The sequence below is a fragment of the Lagopus muta genome, chromosome 5 (genome assembly GCF_023343835.1).
Source record: "Lagopus muta isolate bLagMut1 chromosome 5, bLagMut1 primary, whole genome shotgun sequence".
Lineage (NCBI taxonomy): Eukaryota > Metazoa > Chordata > Aves > Galliformes > Phasianidae > Lagopus > Lagopus muta.
Window position 1 is genome coordinate 14,198,885 of NC_064437.1, and position 25,608 is coordinate 14,224,492.

Below are 25,608 nucleotides of genomic sequence, written 5' to 3' on the forward strand. Positions count from 1 at the left end.
TTTCAATGCAGTGAACAGAAATGTGGCTTTTTGGCTGCCCTCTGAGGAGATTACAAGAGATAAGTATCTGTAGCAAGGCCACCAACAGATGAGATTCTCTTTTTTAATATATTTGGAAAGAAAAAAAGGGGGAAGAAAGAATAAATGCAAGGATGCCAAATTACACACAGCTCAAAATAAATGAAAGGGAGTGCCTTAATGAAGAGACAGTAAGGTAGCAGTAAAAGAAAAGATGAAGTGAAAAATTGGTGAAGGGGAGATAATAAAGCCTGAAATTAATTGAGAAGAAACAAGGTGAAAGGCATAAATACATTTGAGTTGTATATGAGTAAGGTATCTGAGAAAGAAATCAGTTTCTCACTATTCAGCTGTATTTGTCACTTGGAAAGTGTTGGGATAATTGACTGAAGAGGGGATGAAGTCTTCATCAACTGAGGATTTCAGTGACAAAGTGGTCAAAAACATGGGCAGTACTATCAGTTATTGAACCGTCAATGATTTCTTCCAGGTCCATTTTCTACAACCTCACCATCCCAAAGAATGTATTAAACTGGGAATGAGAGCGGTACCTCAGTTGTGTGATTATGGGAGACTTCTTTCTGGCTCTGTTACCTCCTGGCTGAAGTTCTGAAGGTCTCACAGAGTAAATAGAGCATATACTTTGAGATGAGGAAGATGAATACACAGGGTAAAACCAAGAAAAGGAACTGGTTGATCAAAAACATTTTCTTCTCAGATATGGACCAAAGGCCACACCCCTTACACCTTCCTACTCGTAATGAAGATCCCTACTCTGCAACAAATACATAGTTTGGCTTTGATACAAAATCAGAGTCCTCATAACATGAGACAAAAGATCCTGGGGCCCTTCTTGCAAGAAGAGAGTTATGAATTTTTCTGATGTGCTTTTATCAAACCTAAATAATTCTACTTTTTTTTTTTCCCCAAAGAAAATTCCTCACAGTTTTAGCCAAAATCATTCTTTACTTCCTCTGCTGGCTTCTTTTGAATGGTGGGTAAAGAGAGGTCGCAGGTAGGGAGCGGTCTGGGATTCTTCCAGGCTGCTGATTACTGATACGCAAACCAACAGTCATCACTGCAGACTAAAACAAAATGTGGAACAGGCTTTTAAAAGATAAGTCTGGGCAGGTATCATTTTAGGATGTAAGAAAGACTAATTATCCCATTTTGTTCATCTTTTTCAGGGCTTGCTGGGAGGACTGACCAAACCTCAGTGATAACATCAGTGCTCCCCAGCTGAAAGTGGGAAGCTTGCATTGCTCTACTGTTGTCATAAGAAGGCACAGACTTTGGAAGCAGCAGCTCGTTCCTCTTACAAATTTGCAGTGTATTCTCCTTTTTTCCATTCTGTACCACTGAGTGTGATGATGGTAACTGAAGGAAACTTTTGTTTTCTTTGTTTGTTTTTCTGTTTTGTTTTGTTTTTCCCTGACTTTATTTTTGAGATACTAATTTCATTATTTGAGGGTGTGTATAAGATTCTGGAAGCACATTTTACATCTGCTGTGCTGTGAGATCTTTGGTATGGTATTGACTCATTCATTGGCACCTGACAGAGGTTTGGGGAATTCAGCAAGCTTTCAACAATCCAGTTTGAGAGACTACACAGAATTATGTCTCGCTCAGGTTCGTCCTAATTTTATTAGATTTCCACCATTTCTAATTGCATAAACATATGCAGCCAAGTGTACAGATGGGGACTGGGAAGACGTACAAGGACACTCAGAGTCTGTAGTCAGCTAATTGGTGGACTAAGTAATAGGGCACTTGGAAAGATTGATAATTTTTTTTCAGAGCATTTCAGGAGAAAATTCTGTCCCCGTTAAAACTGTGGCAATCAAGAGAAGAAAGATTTTAGCAGTAGATTTTTTTGGAAATGGAGGAAGAGATGAGCGTAAAAATTTGATGCAGAAAAAAATCCAAGAGGAAGTATGTTGTTATGGGCAAGATCTGCTATTTTAGCCATAGAAAGAAGGATAGAGTGTTTCAAAAACATAGAACAACTGGCTTGATCTGTATGGTGATCCATATCAGAAATCTTTTGATCAGGGCTAAATACAACAGTTTCAAATATTGCTTGGGTAAATGAGAAGTCATTTAGTATGAACACTGTTACTGGTAGGAAACGCCAAATTGTATAATGTTTTCAGAAATATTTTATATTTTCTTTTGGAAAATAAATGTTTTTGCTAGGACTAGAAAAGGTATTGGACCACAAATCCCATTTCTGGTCAAATGATACCATCTGAGGTACTGGCTGTTTATATGACTGCCTTCACATAAAGTAACACTGCTGTCCATTCTTGTTCAGGAGATGCTGCTGTTGGCTTATTCCCTACCGTCACAGCAGGAGGGGACAGGAGAGAAAAATCTTTGCTCAGTTTTTTGTTATGATCCATCTTCATCCATGATATGGCATCTGCAGTATGGAATTCCCCCTGAATGAAAGGGAATGACAACGTCTTCACCTCCTGAAGACAGGATACAGCTCTCAGACTGAATTAGCTGCAGCTGGATAGCTTTTTGAAATCCCCACAGTTATCAGACCTGGAAGATTTTTCTATCGTGATGGCCTGGGCTAGGCATTTGGTGGGTGAGTAAACCATAATTTGTTTTGGTTTTCCTTACGAAGTAAGTGTAGAATATGCAAAACTAGCTGATCACATATTTGGACCTGGGCATCTCACAAAAGTTCTGCAAAACCCTCTCAAATGTCTGAATGTTTACTAAGTAGATCATGAAATATTTTCCAGCAACAAAAATACAAATACAAAGATACAATAGAGTAATCATTTTGGGATGTGGTGATGTGCTAATGACTTTATTTTCTTCTTCCTCGTGTTCAGGCAGTAACATGCAAACTGACCACATCACTGTAGTGAAATTGCTGATTAACCTTTTGACTCTGACAATTGGGACTTCTCTTAACACCACCTGGTAATGCAAAAGACCATTAGTAGTTAATACTGGGACACCCCACCTCCAGATTTCAAAAGGTTAATGAAAAATCAAGTATCTTGCTTCTACTGGGAAACTTGGAAACCTTCCCACCAAACATTTCATTTTTTGTGATAAATAAGCCAGACCGCTTCAGCTGAGAAAGACGGGTGTTTTGCTAGGGTGTACAGCTGTTAATTGAAAAAGATTCTGTTATGCCTGTTCTTCTGGACATAGATAAAAGAGAGATTTGTTGGTGAACTTTAGTTGGTCCTGAACACCCCTTTGTCCAAATACACTGCTCAATAATAACGCTTTGTTCTGTCTGTAACAGCCATGGAAGGATTTTGAGTAGAATACTCATTTTCTTTAAGTCATATCTGCCAGTGATCATTCTTGGCTTAAGATCAGCTGCCATTTATGTGTTTTATGAAAATATAACACCAGTTTTATGCTCAAAACTATTCTTTTTTAGGTAAAAGCTTCAGCACAAACTGGTTCCCCATATGTACCATAAATGCTATTTATCACAGGTTTTGGTCTTTAAAACAGAAAGATAATGTTAAAACATTTTCATTATCCTTTCCTTACAGCTATCATTCACAAACCATCTTTTATAATTATGGTACTAGGACATTTACATAACTGGGAAAAAGGTCCTTAAACTACATTTCTATTATGTTTGGCACTTGTGTGAAAGGATATTATATTCATGTGCATTAGAGATTGCTTATAAAAGATCAAGACAATAATAGCAGATCAGACGATAAAGGTTCCCTTTTCTCCTCCCAGACAGGCTGTCTCTGACAGAAGAATACAGTTCATCAAAAGTGTCTGCAGGTTGTCAAACTCAGTGAGATTTGGGGACACTCGGAGGCTGTCATGGCCAACAAGAAGATTTTCTGTAGGGTTCTGCCATCATTCACCCTCAGGAAATAATCACTCACTACATTCTGCATGCTCTCATGATAGAGCTCTATTTGAGAGAAAAGAGCCATTTTATCAAAGGACAATATATCCCTTCTCTTGGTCCATGCAGCTTCCATTATCAGACCATAATAAATCATATTTATGTTCTCAGTTAATAAGACTGATTACAATGCAGGTTACAGGCATGGGAAAAGCAAAGCAGGTGAAAAGATGTTTTAATGAAAATATGATAAGCAAACAGCTTCTTGTGAACATTTCAGGCTGTTATTTGTAATGATCACAGGCAATTTTTGATACATCTTCTTTAGCAATGGTTTAAGCTGCATAAATTGGCTTGCCACTTTATACGTTGAAATAGGAAGAATCCCAGTGTCCTTATGTTGTCTAGAATCATTATATACATTATAAGCATAAAATGAGTTTAATGTATGTGCTTTGAAAAGAAGGGGAAAACAGAAAATCAGGGAGGACTGATTTTAATGCTGCTCAAAATGATTTTGAAATTTTCTGTTCATCTTTGTTACTAACGGTGCATTTTCCATGAAATTTAGGAATGACATGTGGTGCTTTCATCTCCTTAAAATTAATATACTTCTCTTTCTGTTTTCCTCAATTTCTTCAAAGTTCTTTTTAGAACACTGTGCAAAGAGACAGAGAGAAAATTCTCCACTCGATGAGTGAATATATCTGTTATTAATGCTGGGGGGAGTTAAGTGTGTGCTTCTAGAGGAGAATATACCCCTGCATTAAATATTGAAATAAACAGTATTAAAGAGGTGCAAGGATATTTGGCTGCAGCACACCTGATGCATTCAAGGGCTAAATTCCTTAGAATCTTTTAAAGTGATTAAGATCTTTTCTGTTAAGAGTTCTCCAATGATTTCAGAGTATAACTGTACCTAAACAGCTGATGAAATGTCCTGCTCTTGTCTTTTGAAAAGCTTTCTTTTATGTTTTATTGTTTTCTTTTTTGTTGCTGTTGTAGTCATTTGGTTTATGTTGAGCATCATATTTTCAAGACAAAGTTAAAAATTTAAAGAATAATTTCCTCCTGCTAGCACGTAATGCTGACTAAGTATTGCAAAATCTACAGCACTTGCAGAATGCAAGCATTATGCTTATAATTTTTATAATGATTCTAGACAATATAAGAAGGACACTGGGATTCTTCCTATTTTGATATATAAAGTGGCGAGCAAATGCAGAAGTCTCCATGGTGTTGTGTGTCTGCAGGAAATGTTCTGATACTTCTAAAACTCTCTTAAACAAATGTTAAAGCTTTGTAATGGAACTGGCAATGGAGAATGACCATGAAATTCCCTTAACCCTTATAGGGCACTTCAGCAGGAGAAGTGATCACACAAGAAACAATAAACTGCTCTTCAAAGGCGGTATCCTGATATGACAACAGACGTAGATAATGCACTTCATGATGGAACTGTTTGATACAGGGAAAAACATGTTGTAACTGCCTTCAGTATGAAAGGGGTTTAAAAATGCTGCTTGCCAACTCCACAAAAAACAGAGCTGCTATTTCAGTTAAAGGCCAGTGGATTGTATTTTTCATGTCAGTTTTCACTAACCTCAAACATCACTGTTATGACAGACTGTCATCCAACCAGACCAGCACTGTGATGCCATTCAGGCAAGAAGGAAGAAAGCAAACACAAAGGAAACTTAGAAGTCCGAATAGTGAGAGGGGGTGTCTATGAGTGCACTTTTGTGCAGTGATACTGATTACTGAAAATGAAACACTTAAAAGAAAATAAACCCAAAAAAGTGCTTTCTGAGCCATTGGTGTTTTCTTGCCTGCCCATTTCTCTTTGTTCTGTTTCATGACATCAGCCTTAATGGTTGAAAGGATGTTCTGGGCCAGATGTCAATCACTATGTCTAACATAAACAAAAATAGCTAAAAAGACATGCCAGCATCTTCCTTTTGTTTTCCCATTAGCTCCATTTTTCTTTTCAGAGGCTGACAAAAAATTACTGCCTCCGAGTGAATTCAGTAATGTCACTATATATCTAATATCTAGGAGACCTTTTGTTTTAGCTTTACTGGGCTTAACCACAAAAGACACTTGACATTGACAAAGAGTCTGTCAAATACACGATGATCAGTGCAATGAAATCTCTCATGACAGAAGGGCACTATTCTGCACCCCCAGCCCGCAGCAGCCTGTCTGAGCAAAATGTGCCGGAGCACACGCAGCAGCTGAACCATTGCAGAGCAGGCCATAAGCTGAGATGTGTCTTGTTTAAAGTGTCATAGTATATTAGTGTAATTAAAACCGCCAAAAGAATAGAAAAGATAGATGGAAATGTTACATTACTTGTTTCTAGAGATTAACCTCCAGCCAGAACTGAAATACAGAGACACATTTTGCATGTCTTAGAGCTCTGATATGGAAGAAAACAAGCCTGAGAGTATGTCTCTTGAAGTGTGAGACATGAAGTCATAGTTCCTGTATTTACACAATAAAGCAGAAATAGCGTTTCAGACAGGCACGCTGTTTTCTCTCTGATTACAGCTCCCGTTGTGGCTGTACTCTGCAAAGCAGCTGTATCATCTCTCAGCTACTTCCCTTTTACTCTCTCTGCCTTCATGCTTGGAAGGTCTTGAGGACCCTTGGGCCCACGAATGTGCTGGTGTCAATGCTTTCTGCTCCCTTGGCATCTGCCAGTGTTGTGTGGTTCTAGCCTGGAGGCAGAGCACCCTGTCCGCTCTGGTGGCTGCAGAAGCCAGAGCTCAGCTCCACACTCAGCAACAGCCAGCTAGAAAGATGTTTGAAGAATGGCTTCAATCTGACCTTTGTATATACCAGGCTGCGTGCTTGCTTCTCTGTTGAGTCTATAGATAGAACTGCATGGCTTTCTGAAATGGACCCTGAAAATTATGTTCTTGGCACTGTATGTTTTCCTTCCTGTGCATCATTACCTGTGATAACTACTCAAGCCTAACTAGTTATCTAGATCTCTGTTTCTAACTCGATCTCTGTTTCTAACCGTGACACAAGTTATATCTGGTGGTGAGAAATTTTTGGAGTTTTTTATGGAGCTGTTCAGCTGTATAGGCTGAACCTTGGTTTATCTAGAATCTGGAGAGGACCTGATCTGGCTTCAGCAGTTCTGAAACACTACAAAAGCAGCATGGCTTTTTTCTAATATAAGTCTTAATGCAAGGAGAAGATGCATTAATCAGGTATGTCTCATGTTCATTTCTTCCACTATAAATGAACTTCAAGGCCTTGCCCCATTAGTTGATCAGTTTGAAGTCAAGAGATGTTAAATATAGGCCTTACATTGTAGGTTTCCTCATATGTCCTCTATTTCCCAGCTTTAAATATCAGTTAATGACTTCTCCATATAGCACTTCTCTTTAATTTCTAGTCAGAGGCTGTAAATGTGCACTGTTAGTCAAAAATATGTTATCTGCATTTAGTGGTGGCTTCTGGAGCCCTCACCATGAAGTTACCTCACAATCGCATCTCTCCTCACATGATTTTCTGAGTACTGCCAGGAGAAGAATGGAAAATAACTATGAAATAAAAGCAGATTCTGCTCCCATTACAGGCAATGAAAACTCTACTTTTACTTCTACTTGCTCATAATAGTGGGGGGAAAAAATGAAGTGGAAACAAGCACAACAAAACACCTCTGCCAGCTATCTTTAAGCTAACCAAGGCTTCCACTAATGAGGTGGTCTGGCATTTTGAGAAAGACAGGTTTTTTCCAGAAATGGAAAAAATATGCTATTTTTTTTCCTTCGATTCTGAGAGCATAGTGAGAGAGAAAGAAATCGTATTTCAAAAAGCAAACTTTTAATGCTGTCTGTATTATTTAGTGCTTACAGACACCAGTATAGTTTCTTGTCAGTTATGTTTTTGCATATTTGTTTGTTAGATTACTAAGTACTTTCCTAAAAACTAGATATTTGCTGTATTTACAGATTCATCTCAGTGACTGTGAAATTCCTGAGGATGTTATCACTTTCAAGTCAGATTAACAGAGTAATTTCCAGGTAAGATATTCTAGAAGATAATTCAATACTTTGGACAATTGCATTGTCTATTAAACAGAACAGTACTGTTTGTGGGAAAGATAATAATCTAGATCACAAGATAGCACCAGATTTTATGTTACGATCTCCAGACGTCCTAGGGAACTTAATGCACCCAGGATTGGTTCAAGTCAAATCTGCATGGCAGAAATGTGAGTTCCAGTTTCCTTTTCTCTGAGACTGTGTGGGGAAACTCTGTCTTCCCAGGGACTACAGAGGACAGGCTGCCGTGGTTTGTTTGTGCTTTGGCAGGAGTATTCACCACAGCTGCTCCTGGAGTGCCCAGTGGTATCAAGCACAGAAAAGAAAAGTTTTCACCTTTACTAAGACAGTGTGGTGTTCAGGCCTTTCTAATATATACCCATCAGAGCTGGCTGTATGTTTTGCTGAAGACCACAGATGTCCAGGAGGTTCTGATGAGTCACATCTGTCTCTGAGCTTGACACGGTGTTAGTTTTATTGCCTATTTTAGGTAGATGGTGGTACAGGTAGACAGTGGTGGCTAATGATGCAATGATCTGTGAGTGCAATTGCTTTTTCATTTCAGCTTAGTTTGGCCAGAAAGTAAGAAAGGGCTCCCAAAGCAGGACAAGTGTCTTAACATGACACCACAACGCAAAAACGGATTACAGCTTCGTGGAGATCTGTACAAAAATTGACAGCTGGGGACTTTGTGAGTTTCTGTCTGGAGTCAAAAATTCAGTGTAAGTGCACAAAAGAGTGTGAGGAGGGAGCATTTCAGCTCCTTCAACTCTGTGCACAAAACCTCTCAGGGCTTGAGATAGGATTTTAGTATTTCTCACAGTCTTCAAATGTTGTGCTGTGTTAGGATGTGCTTATACATAATTTTGTAATTGAAATGGCATGTTTACTGTTCCATTTCATGCTTGATTGTGTTTTTTAAACACCTTTACTCATGCTGCTAGAAGTGGGATTATAATTAAAATGTCCTGTTGAACACCTTGTTCAGTTCAGTGAAGGCATAATAGAAGTATAAATACTTGTTCTCATTGACTCTAGGATGTCAGCACAACAAATGCAGTACATGTCAGGAAACTAATCTCTTTTTTACCAAGGCATCTCTAAAGAGGGAAGGGGAAACAGAATCTGTGGCTGGCCAAAGTGGGGACCTCTCTACAGGAGAATAGGAAAGTTTTTGAGATACCGTTAGCCTTTTAGATACAGCGAACCTGAAGTTCCAAGAGGCTTTCTGAGTGTTGGCAGACATACTAAAGGAGTTAAAGGCAACAATATTATCCTTACATAAAGTCTTTTCTCTAAAGATTTCAAAGTATTTTCCAAGCATTAGTAAGTCAAGCTTTAATAAGCAGGTTCATGTTATTATAATACCTGTGGTATATATGTGTTAACTAGGGCATGGAATGTTTGAGTGATTAGCCAGTTACTGGCAAAAATTAGACAGGAATTTGTTTCTCTACTCACAGTCCCCTGGCCTAAACACTAGGCAGTACTTTCTACAGTAGCTATTAGGAAAAGCTGAGTTTGGTTGTAAGGTGTGAAAGAGTAATATACTTCTTACTATTTCTTCTTACACATTCTTTAAGATGTGTACAGTTATGCAGACTTCATGTCTTTGTGGTAGGATTGAATTACAACACAGAGTTCAAAATGTTTATAGTTCAAAGTCCAGTGGTTACAGCACTTTAGCATTGCAATAATGGTTTAATTTTCTTATACTCTCAGTTACCACCAGTGAAGAGATTCCTACCAATGCTGGCAGGCAATTGTTCAGTCTTACGGAGCTTCAAATAACTGTACAGCTTGAAAGTCTGAGTAAGTAGGAAAATTTCAATATTTAGTCTTATGTTTGATGCTTAGTTGGGCAATTTACTCAGTACTTTTAGTACTGCTAGTACTCTTCCTCTGCAAAGACAGGGAAAATAATGTCTGTGTTCATTGTGCTCTTCAACTGCTGCAGTAGTGTTTTTAATATACTAGATACTGGGCTTTACACTGTACTTACACCATGAAACTGTATGTTCATGTCCTTTCACTGACTGAAAGAGGGCTCTCAGAACCAATCCCAAGATGTATAACATTTCTGTGCCAGAGCAGGACTCGCCAGTCAGTGGCTGCCTTACAGGGAAATGTACATGAAGCAGGTAAATAAGCAGATCCAGAGGGTGTGCAAATTGCCTTCTGTGCCCAGTTCCATCAACTGTAAGATCAACGGATGTCATGCAGGAAGGTGGTTCACAGGATTTCCTCTTAAGAAAAGCTGTGAGAAAGTAACAAAGTGGGAGGTTTTCCTTCTGGAACAGGGGAAGAAGGTGGTACATAGGACAGACCAACCCAGTGCTCAGAAAGACTCACTGGGATAAGTCTACTGAACATGCAAGACAAAATGTACAAGAATGTTTTTGTCAGATGGGATTGCTGCAAAACTTGGTGGATTTCTTTGAGCGTCTCATTATAAGTACAGGTGCAGCTCTACACACCCACACGTGCTGTGTTTATTTTAGTGTGTGATCACATAAATACCTGCAGGTGTGAAACTGAAGAGATAGCCGTGCTGAGGCTTGAATATGGAGTTCCACATCTGTATTTACTGCCTTTTTCACACAATGAACTAGTGCAGTCTGTGGGTTCTCTTCCCACCTCGTACATGCACTTTATAAGTAATTTTGAAGGAAATTCAGTCCTGGTAAATACATTTAATGGATGGATGTCAAGGTATAGAATCAAAATACATGAAGGTGAGGGAGTACAGAACAGCCATCAGTTCAGTGTATTGCACATATATATACATTAGAAGAAGACTAATTTCAGATAAAGAAGGTCACGTCAGGTTAATATACAGTCATAAACCCATAAAATTGGAATTTAATATGCCTTTTGAGGCATCTAAAACTTGTGTTGGCCTTCAGTACAGTGGCTGGTTTCTCTGTTCTGGCACACACAGAGGTGTTTCCTTGTGTGTAATACTGTCATATAGTCTGTAATACGTGGGGTACAAATCATGGCTACTGCAAAAACCTTTGAATTCACTGATTCATGTGGATGTAAAAATCTCAGTTGTGGTATTGCATTTATGCAGCTGTTGCATTAAGTATTCATCTGATGCTAACTATCTGGTTACTAAGGCCCTCCTCAGTGTCAAAAATAGAAAACAGCTAAAAGATATTAACTGGGAATGGTCTTTTGCATGTAATAGTTGCCTGCAGAGGCTTAATGTTCTGAAAGTTTCACACTTTTTGTAAGGCCTTCAGTGATAACTTCTGTTTTTCAAAGAGAAAAATAAACCTTCCAAAGTTCCTTTGAACATTTCCACAGCCTTTCATAGTGTTAGCTGTGAAAGTTACGGTGTCACGTTCTTAATAAGGAGGTATGGGAATGGTGTTTTAGTAGTCTCTGCTGCTTTCTTTGTGAAAACTATCTCAGGATGCTTAGGGATTCTTTGGCAATAACTTCCTTTTGCCCCATGATTCCACAGGGATCTTCTCTGTTATTATATTCATTTGAAGATATTTTGGAGAAAACATGGAACTCGAGAGCATTCAGGAAAACCCTGTTTATGCCTCTGACTGGCTAAAGACAGGGAGTGAGTCTTTCTGTGACAGTAAATGTGGAAAAACCACATTGCTCAAAACTCAATTCAGCAAATTTTTTTTTAAATAGTACTGCAAAGAAAAGGAAAAAAAAATAGGACAAATTTTTGTTTCTGATGTGAATGTCTCTGCTTTGTCCAGAGGAACCACAGCTACCATCTGTGACTCGTGATAGCGACTGTGCTTCTATGCAATGGAGAAAGGGACAGAAGCAGCTAGAGCAGTAGAAGAAATAACACTGTGTTAACAAAGACTTCAGCTGAGGCAAATTTACTTCCCTGAGAATTAGCTGGGGTATCTCTCCATGACACACTTACTTTAGAATCACAGCATGTTGCAGTTATTAGACTCTGGCAGGCTCCTAGGTAGGAACCGTGTCCAAGAGCCTTTATTTCATCTGCTCCAATTGAGAAGAGTGTGGCAGTTTCTTTTGGTTGAGCCTTGCTATAACGATCTGAGCTTTAGTCACCGTGAGGTTAGCACACTGCAAAGCATTCAGCTGGCGTTACAACCAGAGACAACTGAGCTCCAAAAGTGAGTGCAGACTGTGTCTATCTACTTATTAAGTGACGGGTCATGTGGAGTGCCCATTACCCAGTAATTGGTGCTAGCTGCCAGTTAGCATTCAGTGGGACTTGGCGCATTTGTATAGCCCTTACAGACCAGAGTGGCCTGGGATTGTTCTTGCCTTATTTGCTGCAATTGTAATCAGATGGTGGCTCTCTGCTTCGCAGATCTCCCAAACTCAAACTGAAGGGCACGGGGGAGTGTGGGATCTCCCTAGAGAGTTCAGCCAGAGGGATGCCTGGGTCTCAGGGCTCTGTGGTAAGGCTGCACTCCAGTGACCCCTCTGCTTTCCCTGCCTTGCAGGTTCCTTCCCTGCACCACAGGAGAGGGAAAGGATGGAATCGGTGGTAGGTGACACAGTGCCTACACAGCTCTAAGCAAGTCTTTAAAGATGAGACCCTGGAGTGTTTTCTGTCCTCGTGGAGCCCACAGGCAGCACTCAGATGCAGAGTTCAGACACAAAGATGGGGAAGTCTTTCCAGAAGGGACTGTGTAGGCAGACACACACACATACTGCTGCGTAAGATACATGCTCTTGCAGCTTTGGTTTGGGGAACCCTTTTGTTCTCAGGCTGCCAACTGCGGGCACTGTTCTGAATTGCAGCAGGCTGTGAGGGAGCGAGGAGGAAAGTGCACGCCGTCCTGTGGGTCAGCACCGGGTGCGATGACCTCGCGCACACGGGAGCAGGATGGGGCTCTTTTCACACCATTACTTCCCGCAGTATTACGGTTCTTTTTTAATTACAGAGCAGAGCGGCACTAGGCCCAGAGGTTAGCAAGGCGGTGATTGAGTGCATGCGAGCGGTGTGCTCTCTGCAGTCCTGCGGCCGCGGACCCCCGCTCTGCGCCGCGATGGCCCCGGCAGCCCTGCGCCGGGCGGCAGCGGGAGCGATTCGCCGGGTTGCCCGGGAGGTGGCGCCCTTGATCGCAGAGTGAGGGGCGGGCGGGCGGGCCCGGGAAACTCATCCCCCCCCCCCTGTAATTTAGGAAGTATTATAGCCGAAGTGTTTTCAACTGATTATTATGCATGAGTAAAAATTCCATGAATGTGTAACATTTTCGCCTGTATTTCCCTCTTTTATAACATCATTTAAATTCCTCATTAATAATTTAGAAATGTTCTGGATTTTAATCACTTTTCTCATCACCGCCACCTCCGCGGCACAGCGCTGCCCGTTACCTGAAGGTGACATGGAGGCAGCGCTGCCTCACAGGCACTGCCCGGCCCCGCTGCTGCCCAGCCCCGGGCCCGCGCTCCTTCCTTAGGCAGACCAGTGTACAAACACCGAGGTCTGAGCAGGTCGTTGTTAATAAAAATTGCGAAAAAAATCAGGATTTTTTGCTGTTGCATCTGAGTTTAATTATGGTGGTATTTGTTTGATAGCTTGTTACTGTAAATAAAAGAGATAAAAGCAGCCCTTCACTCGAGTAGCTCTAGAGCTGTGAAATATGTACCTAATTAAAACTATTGGTGTAAGAGGCTAATAAAGTACATGTGCCTACTAGATGTCTTATTCTAATGAATCTCGGCTAATTTGCTTTGAGTGATGAATTTCGGTGTTAGTAGTAAGGGCTGAATAATGATGGAATTTATCACGAGGTGCAGGGACTGGTGGAGGACCGTGGGGGCTCGGGGAGAGGCAGGGAGAGCCCCTGGGTGCAGGGCTCCGGTGCTGCAGAGCAGCAGGGCTGAGCTCAGCCTCAGCCTGAAGGCTGTCAGCACCCAGCCCAGGCCTCGGAGGGCTCCGAGTGGTGGCACAGGAGTGCTGGTGGGTGCCATCCTCCCATCCTCCCCTTTTTTCTGCCGGCACTGGTGAGGAATGGGCTGTGGCATGCTTCTCCAGACTCCCAAACCAAGCGCAGATGGGTTATCTAAAGCATTTCAGATGGAGCTTTGGTCTTGTGCCAGCAGCTAATCAAAGTCTTAATTCTGGAAAAGACAAAGGCCAGGCTTTCCAAGCTTCCTCCCTCTGGTTTCTCACAGAGATGTGGCACTTCTCAAACCCTTCTTGCCCTGTGCGCTGCCTGCATCACTCAGGCTGTGGGGCTGTCTGTGCGCAGCAGGCAGCTTGCACCGGTCTAGTGGGTGATGTCCATGAACGTGTGGACCGACAAGGGGCTGCTTCATGTGGGCCTGCGGGCACCTTGTCCTGAGTACACCACAACAAAGTCAGACAAGAGCGGTGTGCGTTGACAGCCCCGGCCCTGAGACTGCCATTGGACTTGTTCTCAGAAAGAGGGAAGCTGAGATAATAATAAAGGGGCTGGTTAAGCAGAGAAAAAGCCTGCAGAGTAGCACATATTTTTATTGCTTTTCTGCAGTACAGCAGAGAAAACATCCCAAGGCTAAATGTCTATTGTAGTCCCCAATGGTGAGTATTTAAACATTCACATGTGTGCACGTTCTTGCAGCTCCTTCCACTTGTGACACGGTGGGAGGGTGGTGGGGCTGCCATTCTGGCATGCCCAACTTTAAGCCAGGGCTGGTGCAAGTCTGCAGGGCTCCAACCTCATATCTCCTTGCAACATGTGCCATACAAGGGCTTTATTTATAACTAAGCAATCTGGTTCATGCTGTCTGCGCTGGAGTTAGTCCTGTTGAGTTGAAGTTACTTGCTGAAAGTGTGTGATAGTTGCAGCTGTTGAAAGCACTCTGGCAATTTCTGATATGCACATGAGTTTGGGTGCTTTTTTTCCACAGTAGCTACATCTGCAGTTTTTCTACAGAATGAAATTTTTACTACAGCTAATACTAGCTGGATAGACAGGTGGAGCTTGTTATTTTTCTCACAAAACCTACCTTTTCAGAAGGAAGAGATTGTGTTTCATGGTTGTACAATCTAATAGTGTGGTTGATTGAGAGTAAGATTGAGGAGAACTAGACACTCGCTGTTTGACCTTAGGAAATTCTCTTTGTCATTCCAGAAAGTTGGTTTCTCTGTCGGTAAAAGCACAGTAATAGCTAAATCAAAGAAGTCAGTCATCAATATATATCCAGAAGTTGCGTCAGAATTTCAGTTGGAATTGTTGAATATTGTCACAGAAACGGAGTCTGTGGTGCTTTCTCAGAGATTTGCAAGAATTATTTTCTTCTACTGGTAGAATTCTTTCCATGTTGCTCAATCAATGATCATTTTAATATATTTTTCTGCCTCTCAGTTACATCTCAAGTATTTATGTCCGTCCAATTTTCATGGTCTCGTATCTTGTTTGTTTCTTGTATAAAATGTGTGTTGTGAGCTTGAGGGAACACTTCCTTTCGACTTCTTTGTAATTACCAGAAATAGTTTTAACTTGTTAAAACATTCTGGCCATCAGCATGGTAAACCTCATTACTCCACAGCAGACCTTCCTGTGCATTGTGTTTACCTGCTGATAACATTTCTAATAAGAAGCCAAACACCAGTGAAATAAGGGTGGTGCTTGCACTGTTGGGTCCGGTGTGACTTTGCGTAATAAAAACATAAAAGAACAAATGACGCTCCTGTATAACTAAGACAGAGAGAAAGAAACACTATTAACTTGTTTCTGCTGGCTTTTCTTCTAGGAAAATAAAGCCTGTTTTCTGGACAGGCTTTGTTAACACTGTGATCTGATACAGGGCAGCAGGGATTCCTGTGCCTGTGCAGATGTTTTTTGATTTCAGAGTGATACCACCAAGAGACCACTGCATAGACGGCTACCCTGTTTTAGAGGACAGTATGCTAGGGTCCTCGCTGAGGCCTGGATGTTAGGTGCTCTGAACTAGAGTTACACATATTAAAAAAGCTTAAGAGCTAAACTGAGTTACTATAACAAAGCCTGAGGCTGCAAGGAAGCTTTCCACCCAAAAAACATTTCCTAAATGTTGCTAGCAGATGGCTCTCCGATCCCACAGGTTGGGGATATGCTGACTTTTCACTCTCAGTATTACTTGTCCTCACATCACAGGACTTGGGATTTTTGATTTTTTAATGAGCTTGATCTGATAAGCTGAGATAAACAGACTTTTAAAATAAATTTAAAATGTAAAGATAATTTATAATTCTGTTGTTGAGATTCACAGGCATGGTTAATGTAATTTCCTTTTTCCTTTGGCACTTAAGCAAAATCTGGCCTATATTTAATTCTTCTGTTGGTGGATAGGGAAGAGGCTAATCACAAGAGACCAGTAGTGCTATCTGAATGACACGTCCTGCAATCTGTTTTTGAATGATCAGTTAATGTTTCAGCAGTATTATCTCTTTTTCTGTACCCTGCCTTTATTCACTGGCTTTATTCTACTTTTTTGCACTTTTACCTCACCCTTGTCAATGATGCCAGATACCTTGCAATAAGTAGTCCCATTTCAGAGATTCCCTGCTCACTGAACATCTGTCTGATGAAGTCTGCCTGCTTTCAGTATTTTGCTCAACTGGAGCAGTGTTGTGCTGCTGCCTAGATGAGTGTATGAAGTGAATTTGGACTGGTTCAGTGCAAGGGAGCTGTTTATGAATGAACTCAGTTCACAGATGCATGACATCCAAGAAAAGTGAGTGCAAGACTTCATCCCTCCGGGTCAATAATCTTTGGGACAAGGCAAAGAGGAGACAGAAATTGAGGAGATGCTGCTGTTTTGGCGTCTGTATTTCAGGTCAGAGTCCTGTCAGGTCAGCAGAAGTCATGCAATGTGAGCAGTGCCAAAACACAATTGATGTTTGTGTATGAATATTTATCTTCATTTTGTACTCCATTTTGCATTCTGACAGGCATTACACACCTTCTTTGAAGACCTACCAGACAAAACCTCCAAAGGTCCTTTGTTTTGTAGTTCACCGTGCAGTGAGCCAAACAGTGGATCTGTGGGTGCTTTTGGGTCACCTTTGTCTTGGGCCTTTCTTCTGAGAGACCATCTCTGTTTAGACTGGAGTCCTTCTGAACTGTGGGAAAGAGCTCTTCCAGCTGCCGAGTGGTGACCCCAGACATCATCCTGAGGAGATGTCCCAGAGCATCTGTCTGGACTGTGAGGTTGCTTTCAGCAACTTGTGCATTTCTTTTCATTTGAGTGATCATCAGGGGAGGGTATGGATGGTACTCGAATCCTGACCTACATCTCACACTCTTGTTCTAGACCCTGGTGCAAGCTGGTAAGCCAGGCTGCCTTTCCCTCCTCCTTTTAACTCACGTATTCTTTGGCATGCCTCCAAACTGAATGCAGTATGGAGGAGAAGGTCTGCAAGTTTCTGGAGCATATATACACATGTGGTCAGATCCCCATCTCGTTAAATTAGCATGTGGAGTGGAGACCAGCTACTGATTTATGTTTTCATCTGTGAAAGGTAAATTGGATTGAAACTGTTTAACACACTGTTTAAAAAGAGGAGCTGAGATTCTTGGTTACATTTGATTTCTAAATTAGAAAGCACATGACTATGTTTCATGGACCTGAAAGAACTGAGTCTGAGTTAATATCATGCCTATACCATTGATTTCACTTGAGCCTTTTGTATCAGAAACCACATGTACACAGAGACTCACATTGTGAAGCAAGATTAATTTAGCTTTTGGAATATTATGTGCTGTATAAGAATGTTCTGTGAATGACCTGGATTGCAAATTTTGCTTCTTAATATTTGCAGTGCAAAGCACTGGTGACATGAAATACTTAATGGTTTCAGCTGAACTTTGCAGAAATGAGAATGACAGGCACCCAAAATAAGAAGATACACGGTGGAGAACTAAGCAACGTAAGGCCTACTGAGTTAGATATTTAAGCCTCAATCAGAATGATAATATAGATGTGAAAGTGGTTGCAAAAAATTTAGAGCTGCAGTCCTTCTAGGAACAAAAAGAGATGGCCCCTCTTGCAGAAAGTTAATCTGTTATTACTCTCAGCTCTAATTATGGGGAGCACAACAGAGTGAGTTACCAGGAATATTTCCCTGCTATAGTTAAAGAGGTTATTTTAGTGTTTCAAATATGTATCCACTTTTAGGGCCAAAACTCTTGGTTCTTCTCTTTGAATTGTTATAGCAATAGCTGAAATAGAGCAAGCTTCCTATGGTGAACCCACCTTAAAGAACAGGGCCACTTGAGGTGATAGAAGTAAATTAACTGTGTGCAAGCTCAGTTTTTGATGTGCTTCCTAGCAGTACCAATTCAACTCATCCAAGTTCCTAAAGAAACATGGAAATTAGGCTATTACCTGTAAGTGAAAGCCACTATATATTGTCCTAGTGATCCCTTATGTGCAGTTGCACTTCAACATTACCCACTTTTATGTCAGTAAAAAATTGGACTACTTGGCAGTTGCAATTGCTGAGTTTATGAAGCTTAAGCAGCATAGATTACAGCTTTGTACTGGACCAGAGACAGTAAAACCATGGGTCTCCTCTGTTGTGGCTCTTGCTGGTTACCAACCAGTGTCTGCTATTTTTCCCAAGCACATAGATATGCTTCTGCAGAAATTATCCTTGCACCAGTAACAGAGATAGTAAACATGTTCCTTACTCATAGTAATGAGATGCAGAAATACCAACTTTTCTTGAACTCAGTATTGCTGATAATAACTTTTACTCTTAGAAATTTGCATTCTTCCATGTGTCTGGATTGATTCCAGTCTTACATGTTCGTGTGCTCTCCTAGACCAAACAAATTTCCTCCTCAGTGCCTCGCTGAAACACCACATTTTGCTGCCTGCTTGGTCCTTCCCCACAGAAGAGGCCAAACAAGCATTCTCTAAAGCACCACAAGTAAAGCCATCCTGGTTAGCTCATATCCATGTTCATCACCAGGTGAAATGAATCTGACTGACTTAGCTTAAAGCAGATTAGAAGGCAATTTGTGATCCCTCTCACTAATGGAGCAGTATGCCGGGTACCCAGATGGCAGCAGCAAGCACTGAAACAGGGCTATCACCTCCCAGAAGAGCTTCCATGCAGCCTCAGGTTTTCTCACCACTCCCATCATTAAACACAGTTTCGCACCCCTGAACTTTCATGCTTTTTCTACATAACTTCATTTATTTTTACCTTAGTGGCCATAACTAAAGATATATTTTGACATTTTAAATGAGTCTTCTCTGTTCAGCCTGCTCTGCCTGTCTTTATTAATTAAACTTGTGTCTTCATATCAGATTTCTTGAGCTCATCTCTTTCCGTTTCAGCTCTTTGCTTTCCATTTGCCTTCATTATACCCTTCCATCCTTGAACTGCACTGAACTCTTGCTCCTTCCACATCTTCCTCTACAATACTCAGATCTGCTACATCTCTGCCTAATTTTATCATGGCTGATGCAAAATCTTAGCTGCAGAACCAGCAGTAAGAGGACAGACTTTTTGCCACATTTGTTCTCAGTCTTCTATAAAATCTCGGCTGAAAATGAAGGACATTCTCTTCTGTGACCATAACTCTGCACCCCTCCTTTCTCTGCTAGTCTTCCTTCTGGGATATGTTCTAATACATTATCATCCATGGTAACTGCACGGTTTGTATCTGCAGCTTTTCAATATGCTTGGAGTCAGGGTTTTCCAGGTGAATCATGTATTAAGATTTAATCTCAATCTAGTCAGATAGTATTGACCTGCGTTGAAAAAGCTGTATGAATGAGATAGTAGCAGACAGCTTGAAGTGCTGAGTGAAAAACAATACCCCAGAAGTTTGGTGGCAGAGAGCATATGGGACATTTCTTAATGGAAAAGCTTCTTTGGTTATTTAAATATTTTGATCTATTTTTAAGACTTTCCCTGTCTGTTGAAGGTTTGCTGGACTTTGCCTGCTTTGGCAGTGTGTGCAGCACGGAGCTTGCAGGAGCTGCTCACTGCTTAGTAAGCTACCACAAGTTGTTATCAACTTTAAGGCCTCCCTGTTTTGCTGGAGTAGACTTCCCCAAGATTGGAACAAAGAAAAACTGAGCCCAAGACTTCAGCTTCCTGATGCACCTCTCTATGCCATTTTCAGCTGTATTCCCCACTGTTCAGTGTTAGCAGTCATTAGGAAACATGTATTTTGTTTCCAAACTCAGAGTCTCCTGAAACAAATCCCTAGGCATTGTGGTATTGCTGCAGCTTGAAGCCTCATTGTCTTAAGACCACAAACAATGGGTTGGACCTTTCCCAAACAGCTTTTAGTCCAGGTCATGGATATGAGGGATAGACAAGGGATGCCATTTCCGCATTTATCTGGGTTGATTGGCTAAATGTGATGAATTATTTTAGCAAACATATTCCAAATCTCCCCCATTGCTTTTTCACAAGTTCCAAATTCGGACATTGTTGTCAGTGAAAAGGAACAATTCAAATGCCTTTCTGAATGCATTTGAAATGAAATAAGTTACTGTTATTTCACTGGCAAACCAGCTCTTTGGAGGGGGCAAAAGTTGCAGATGGAAAAACAAATAAACAAATGAGTGAGTAACTGCGGGAGGTGCTGCCAGAATCAGAAGCAAGTCTGGATAGAAGGGGGAGGGAAGGGCCCTTGTCTGCCCTGGGACAATTCGTAGAGAACAAAATGCAGGAGAGTTCAGCAGGAAATAAATTCACTCCTCTTCTTCTTTTCCTTTCTCTCTCTCTATTTAACCCAGACAACCGTGCAACCATGCTACCAGAACTCCTGATACTACTCTTAAAGTGGACCTTTCTTTGAGAAAGAAAATGATTCCATTTTTTTTGATCAGGTTCTTCCTCTAGAGGAGTTCCTGCAGCTACAGGACCAGGAGGTAAGACCCTTGGTTTCAATTGTAGAGGGGAAGAATGAATGAGATTGCCAAATACACTAAGTTTGCAGTCAATGAGCTGAGAAAAGCATGACTGCAAGCTACCTTTCTGCTTTCCAAATCCTGGACTGGTGGAAAATCAAAACATTGTTTAGGTCAGCTTGCAGGTATAGAGTATACTTCACCTCCCATGAACTGGGGATGGAAAGTAAAGGAAGGACTGTTGCAGAGCTGCTGGTTCTCCTCTCTCCAAAGACTTCCTGCTGAGGAGAATCCTCAGTTGTCCATTTAGGGTAGTATTAGAGCTGAGCTGAACTGCTAAGGCATGCAAAGAAGCTGCAGATGGGACTGGGAGTACAGCTCCACACTTCTCTGTTGAGCCACCCAGTTACAGCAAATGCCTGCTATAGGTGGGTACTGAGGCTGTTGGTAATGGCTAGAGGCAGAGAAATGGGTCTGGTTTTAATAAAAAGGTAGTTTACGAACAGCATTTTTCTTATTTTAATGATAAAATGGATATGAAACAGTTACACTCCAGGCCCTTATTTTTCAGTGCTATTATTTTTTTAGAACATTGAAAACAAAATAAGCAGGAGGGAAAAAAAAGGGGTGAGGGGGGAAGAAAACTCCCTTCAGACAACAATCACCTTTTGAGTTAAATTCTCATGCTTGGTCTTAGCCCAGAGGGATTTGTCTTGAGTGAAGTTTGAAGAAAATCCTTTCAGCAGTTTTTGAGTTATTTAAATGTAACCATGGAGGTTTGGATTCACATGCTTTTTTGCACTTGTATAACTCAAAAATAGCTTTGCTTTAAAACTTCTAAATTAACCCTCCTTAACTTTTCAACTTGTCACCTATCCTACTGTATGGCTTGTAAAATTTTAAAGGTAATAGTATAACAAACTCAAATAATGATACTGCAGATGTTCAAATGAATCTTGGGAAGAATAAATTATAGAACTCACAGAAGGTTGATTCTGAAGAAAGAGCAGCCGTGTGCTTTAAACCATGTGTTCTTGCTGGTTTGAAACAGGCCCGATCTTTTTTACTATTAAAAAGCATAAGTGTGTTTGGGTGTGGATTTTAATACTTGGTTACACACATGAAATTGAGCGCCTAAGTCCTGTTCCTTTTTGTCTTCCTCACAGCAGTGCTTCAGACTTGTCAGAAGTTTTACTGTTTTTTTTTTTTTAACATGATCCTGATCAACAGGACACTTCAATGCCTCCTAAATATTATGGACTTCAGAGTCACTCAAATGCTTGGCGATTGTCTTACTGTTATTTTATTGCCAGAAGATCGAGGCAATGCCAGAAGTGACTTGGTCAGCCTTGTTTTTTCCCCTTTTTGTTTGTCCAGTCCTCGTGTTTCTTACGTTTCTTCTGTTTTGTCTTCTTTCCAATGTTTCTGCCTCACTTACTAGTCCTGTCCTCACTGCCTCCTATCTGTCTTTCGTACATCTGTCTCCATTTATTCTTCTCTAACAATTGTGCTAAAGAGAGCCCATGATAGAGAAAAATGATTTTTGCCTTGGCAGCAGCCTTTTCCTTTTATCTTTTCCCTAAATGCCTGGGATGGGTCCAAGCAGCTCTCCCCATGTTCATCATCCTCCACATCCCTGGTGCCCTTGAGCTCCAGCCAGCAATTTGATGTCTGCCACAAGAGCACCCCCCGTTGAGCCACAATCAGATGAAGGTGTTGCAATGCCTTGTGCTGCTTTCTTTGCTCGCCGTGCTTGCTCAGCCTCTTTCTAGGAACTGGACACTCGCACCAGGCCTTTCCCACAGAATAATGGCGGATAGCACTGCTGCCTTTTGCACGTCTTGCCCCTGCACTCCTCTGCCTTTTTTTCTGTAATAGGCTTTTCTGGTACAGTCTGCTGGCTCGTGCCATTAAACTGAGAGACAAAAGACTTGTCTTCAGCTGTGCCGAGGGCAAGATGAGCTGGAATCCCTTGCCCCCCTGAGTCAGCACTCTACCCGAGAGATTATCAGCTGTTCTGCAGGGAGTGTGTCCTTGCAGTCCTGAGTGTGTGTGTCCTGAGTCCTTTCTTCATGTGGGAAAGCTTGGGCTAGTCTTGCCAGCTGCATACTGGAAAAACATGTCTGTCAGGCCCTACCCTGAGAAATACAAAATATGGAAGTATTCACTAGAAAAGGGAAACAACCCCCAGAAACCAGGTTTTCTTGCCCTCAGTAATGCTCTGAGAGCAATTATTCCTTATAAACTGGAACAGCTCCAAGGGAATGGATCAGAGAGAGCCCCTATTCCAATGGATTCTTTCAGCCTGTTCTGGTCTCACTTTGGCTGCTGAGAGTCAAATAATGGGAATGGGTAGTGAGGAAATATGTGGAGGCTGTACAGGAGGGAAGGGAAATGTGCTTCTGAACATACTGTTATCCATGTGAAAGGTCCATATCCTTAGCAGACACACACACCTGTTGCTACTGCCTCTGTGGCCATTCTGAACAGAAGTGACAATGAAAATGCAGTGGAGGGAAAAGACATCTGCTAAAAGACAGGGCAGCGAACTGGGGCACTATAAGGATGATTGCTTCTGAAGGTGAAAATACAACAAAAACAGACTGAAGAGTCTTAAAATGCAAAATCAATGCCAAAGAAAGGAAGCCAGAATGATTTCCAAGCTTGTCTACAGGCAGTTGTCCCACAGCACAAGCCAGACTCTGTCAATAGGTGGGAGACATCCAGGAATTTTCTCTCATACAAAATTATTGGGGATGTTATATGTTTTAACTCGAATGGAAAAACTGGACCTGTAGTGCTCAGCTCCAAGGGAAAATACTAGCCAGTGGAAGAGCTGTGGTACCATGGCTCGGTGTGTGTGTCTGTGTGGCTGCTCCCTTTTCTCTTATCTGTTCTATAGCTTCCTTCATTCTTCGCTTCTCTCATATTACAGAAAGAAGGTAATTTTTCCTGGCCATTTACTAAAGCTCATTAAAGACCGAAGAGAACAAACAATGCTACTCCTTAGAGACTACCATTCAAAGTCATTCTACAATTCTCTGTTCTCATACTTGAGACAAATTAATTATTCCTTAGTGAAAAGTATATAATTCCTATTCTTCATTTTTGGGGTGGGGAGCGGGAAATAATAATAGGAAGTTTATATCTGAGTCGAAAGCTGTCTGTGCTGAAGGGAAATGAGAAAAAATGCGTGTTCCGAGAAGAGTAAAAGCAATTATTCTAATAATAATTCTAGGGATATTAATGTCTTTTTAAAGTAGATTGCTTTCAAATAAACACCAAAGTTGAAGGGATAGGAAAGGCTGGTTTGTTTATTAATCATTCCAAAAGTGCATTTTTCTAAATGAACAAGTGCATGAGCAACTTCACTGGCACATATTAAATTTAGTTAAATGGCAACTTGTAAATGTCTAAAAACTTCTGTAACCAGAGACTAATTTGTTTAACGTGTTGAAAATGTTATGTGGATGTGAGGAACTACATATTAAACTTCAAAGCAAAATACTCCAGAGATTACACCATCTTAAAGACTGCATATTGGAAAGGCCTTTATACATTAAACATAAAGGATTTTTAATTCTCTTCTATTTTGAATACTTGTCAATCTGCGTGACTCATGCTCAGGACTGCAAACTGTCGTTTAAGGTGTGATGTCCAAGTTGAGGCCTGGACCACAGTTTGCAAGGGGCTGGCTTTTCTCTTTCATCTCTATTAATTAATCCTGTCTCAGTTTGCCCAGTGTACACTGCTGTTGACATCACCTTTTCCATATACTTTAAAGAGTCCCCCGAGAGATCTACTGCAGAACAAAAACTGGACAGAGAATACATTTGGAAACCATTTTATTTCTCAATTACCAACCAAAACGTATGGAAAAGATTTACACTCTATCTGATTTACACAATAATTATACTTTGAAAGCTTAGGAATAAATGGCTTGATCCATGGAATCATTAGTTACTATACCAAATGTAATTGGTGTAAACTAATGAGTTTACTGGATGGCTGACCCTTAATTACTGATTATAGTTATGCTAGCCAATCAAAAATGAGTTTACATATAAAAGTACAGTATAGTACTAACAAGCATTACATTTCCAAGTAAGCAGCTTTATGATTAGTTGTAGCACACAACTCAAGCCTGTTCAGGGCTATGAAAAGCAGCTTTTTAATAATAGTGCAGTAAGCAACCATCACTCTCTTACCTCAGCGTCTATCAGACAAACAGAAAGAAACCACATAATTAATCATCTCATGCACTAGAAATAAAGCGTCTGGGCCAGATCCAGCCGGGATGTACACAGCCGTAGTCAGAGGAGCTGCAGGAGGCTGAGGATTTGCTTTAGAACAGGATACCTGACATGGGGAATTCTGTCCCCCTGTAGTAACGATGTTAAATATTGATTGATTGTACACAGTCCTGTGTGATGTGGAGAAGCCCATCAACAGAGTTGGTCTAATAGCTCCTTGGATTGAGGAAGATTCCTTGAGCAGATTCTGTATGCGGTGAGAGGATACCCACTTACTCTACCAGCAACCCTCAACATGCAGAAATTCACAGCTCATCACTATTTATTATGTCAAATGAAGAGTCAACTTTTAAATAAACTAGTAAATGAGAAGAAAATCTTTGTATTTGTTTCTGGCTGACCCTTAAGAGTTAATGTTTTTACTTAACCAGGAAAACTCAAAATTCTTATTAGAAAAAATTGAAAGCAGATTTGTATAAAAGAGCATGATTCCAGAGTTGCAACTTTAAATAGATACAACAAATATTTGGATAAAATCATAGGACTTTACAGTAGTCATATTCTTAGAGGCACTTAGGTAAGCAACGACAGTGTTTTAAGGATGTGGAAATTCTCCATC

General features: G+C 40.9%; 1 long non-coding RNA gene across 3 annotated transcripts in view; it reads left to right on the plus strand.

The window, feature by feature from the left end:
- The window catches only part of LOC125693851 (uncharacterized), a 69,722-nt gene that overhangs the window by 37,884 nt on the left and 6,230 nt on the right, over positions 1 to 25,608 (plus strand). The window contains exons 5-9 of one of the 3 annotated variants that reach the window (XR_007377276.1): positions 1,206 to 1,391; positions 2,333 to 2,614; positions 3,751 to 7,908; positions 9,652 to 9,741; positions 20,623 to 20,757. This is a non-coding gene — a long non-coding RNA (uncharacterized LOC125693851). The remainder of the gene's footprint in view (positions 1 to 1,205; positions 1,392 to 2,332; positions 2,615 to 3,750; positions 7,909 to 9,651; positions 9,742 to 20,622; positions 20,758 to 25,608) is intronic. The other 2 variants (XR_007377277.1, XR_007377278.1) reach the window with 2 other exon arrangements.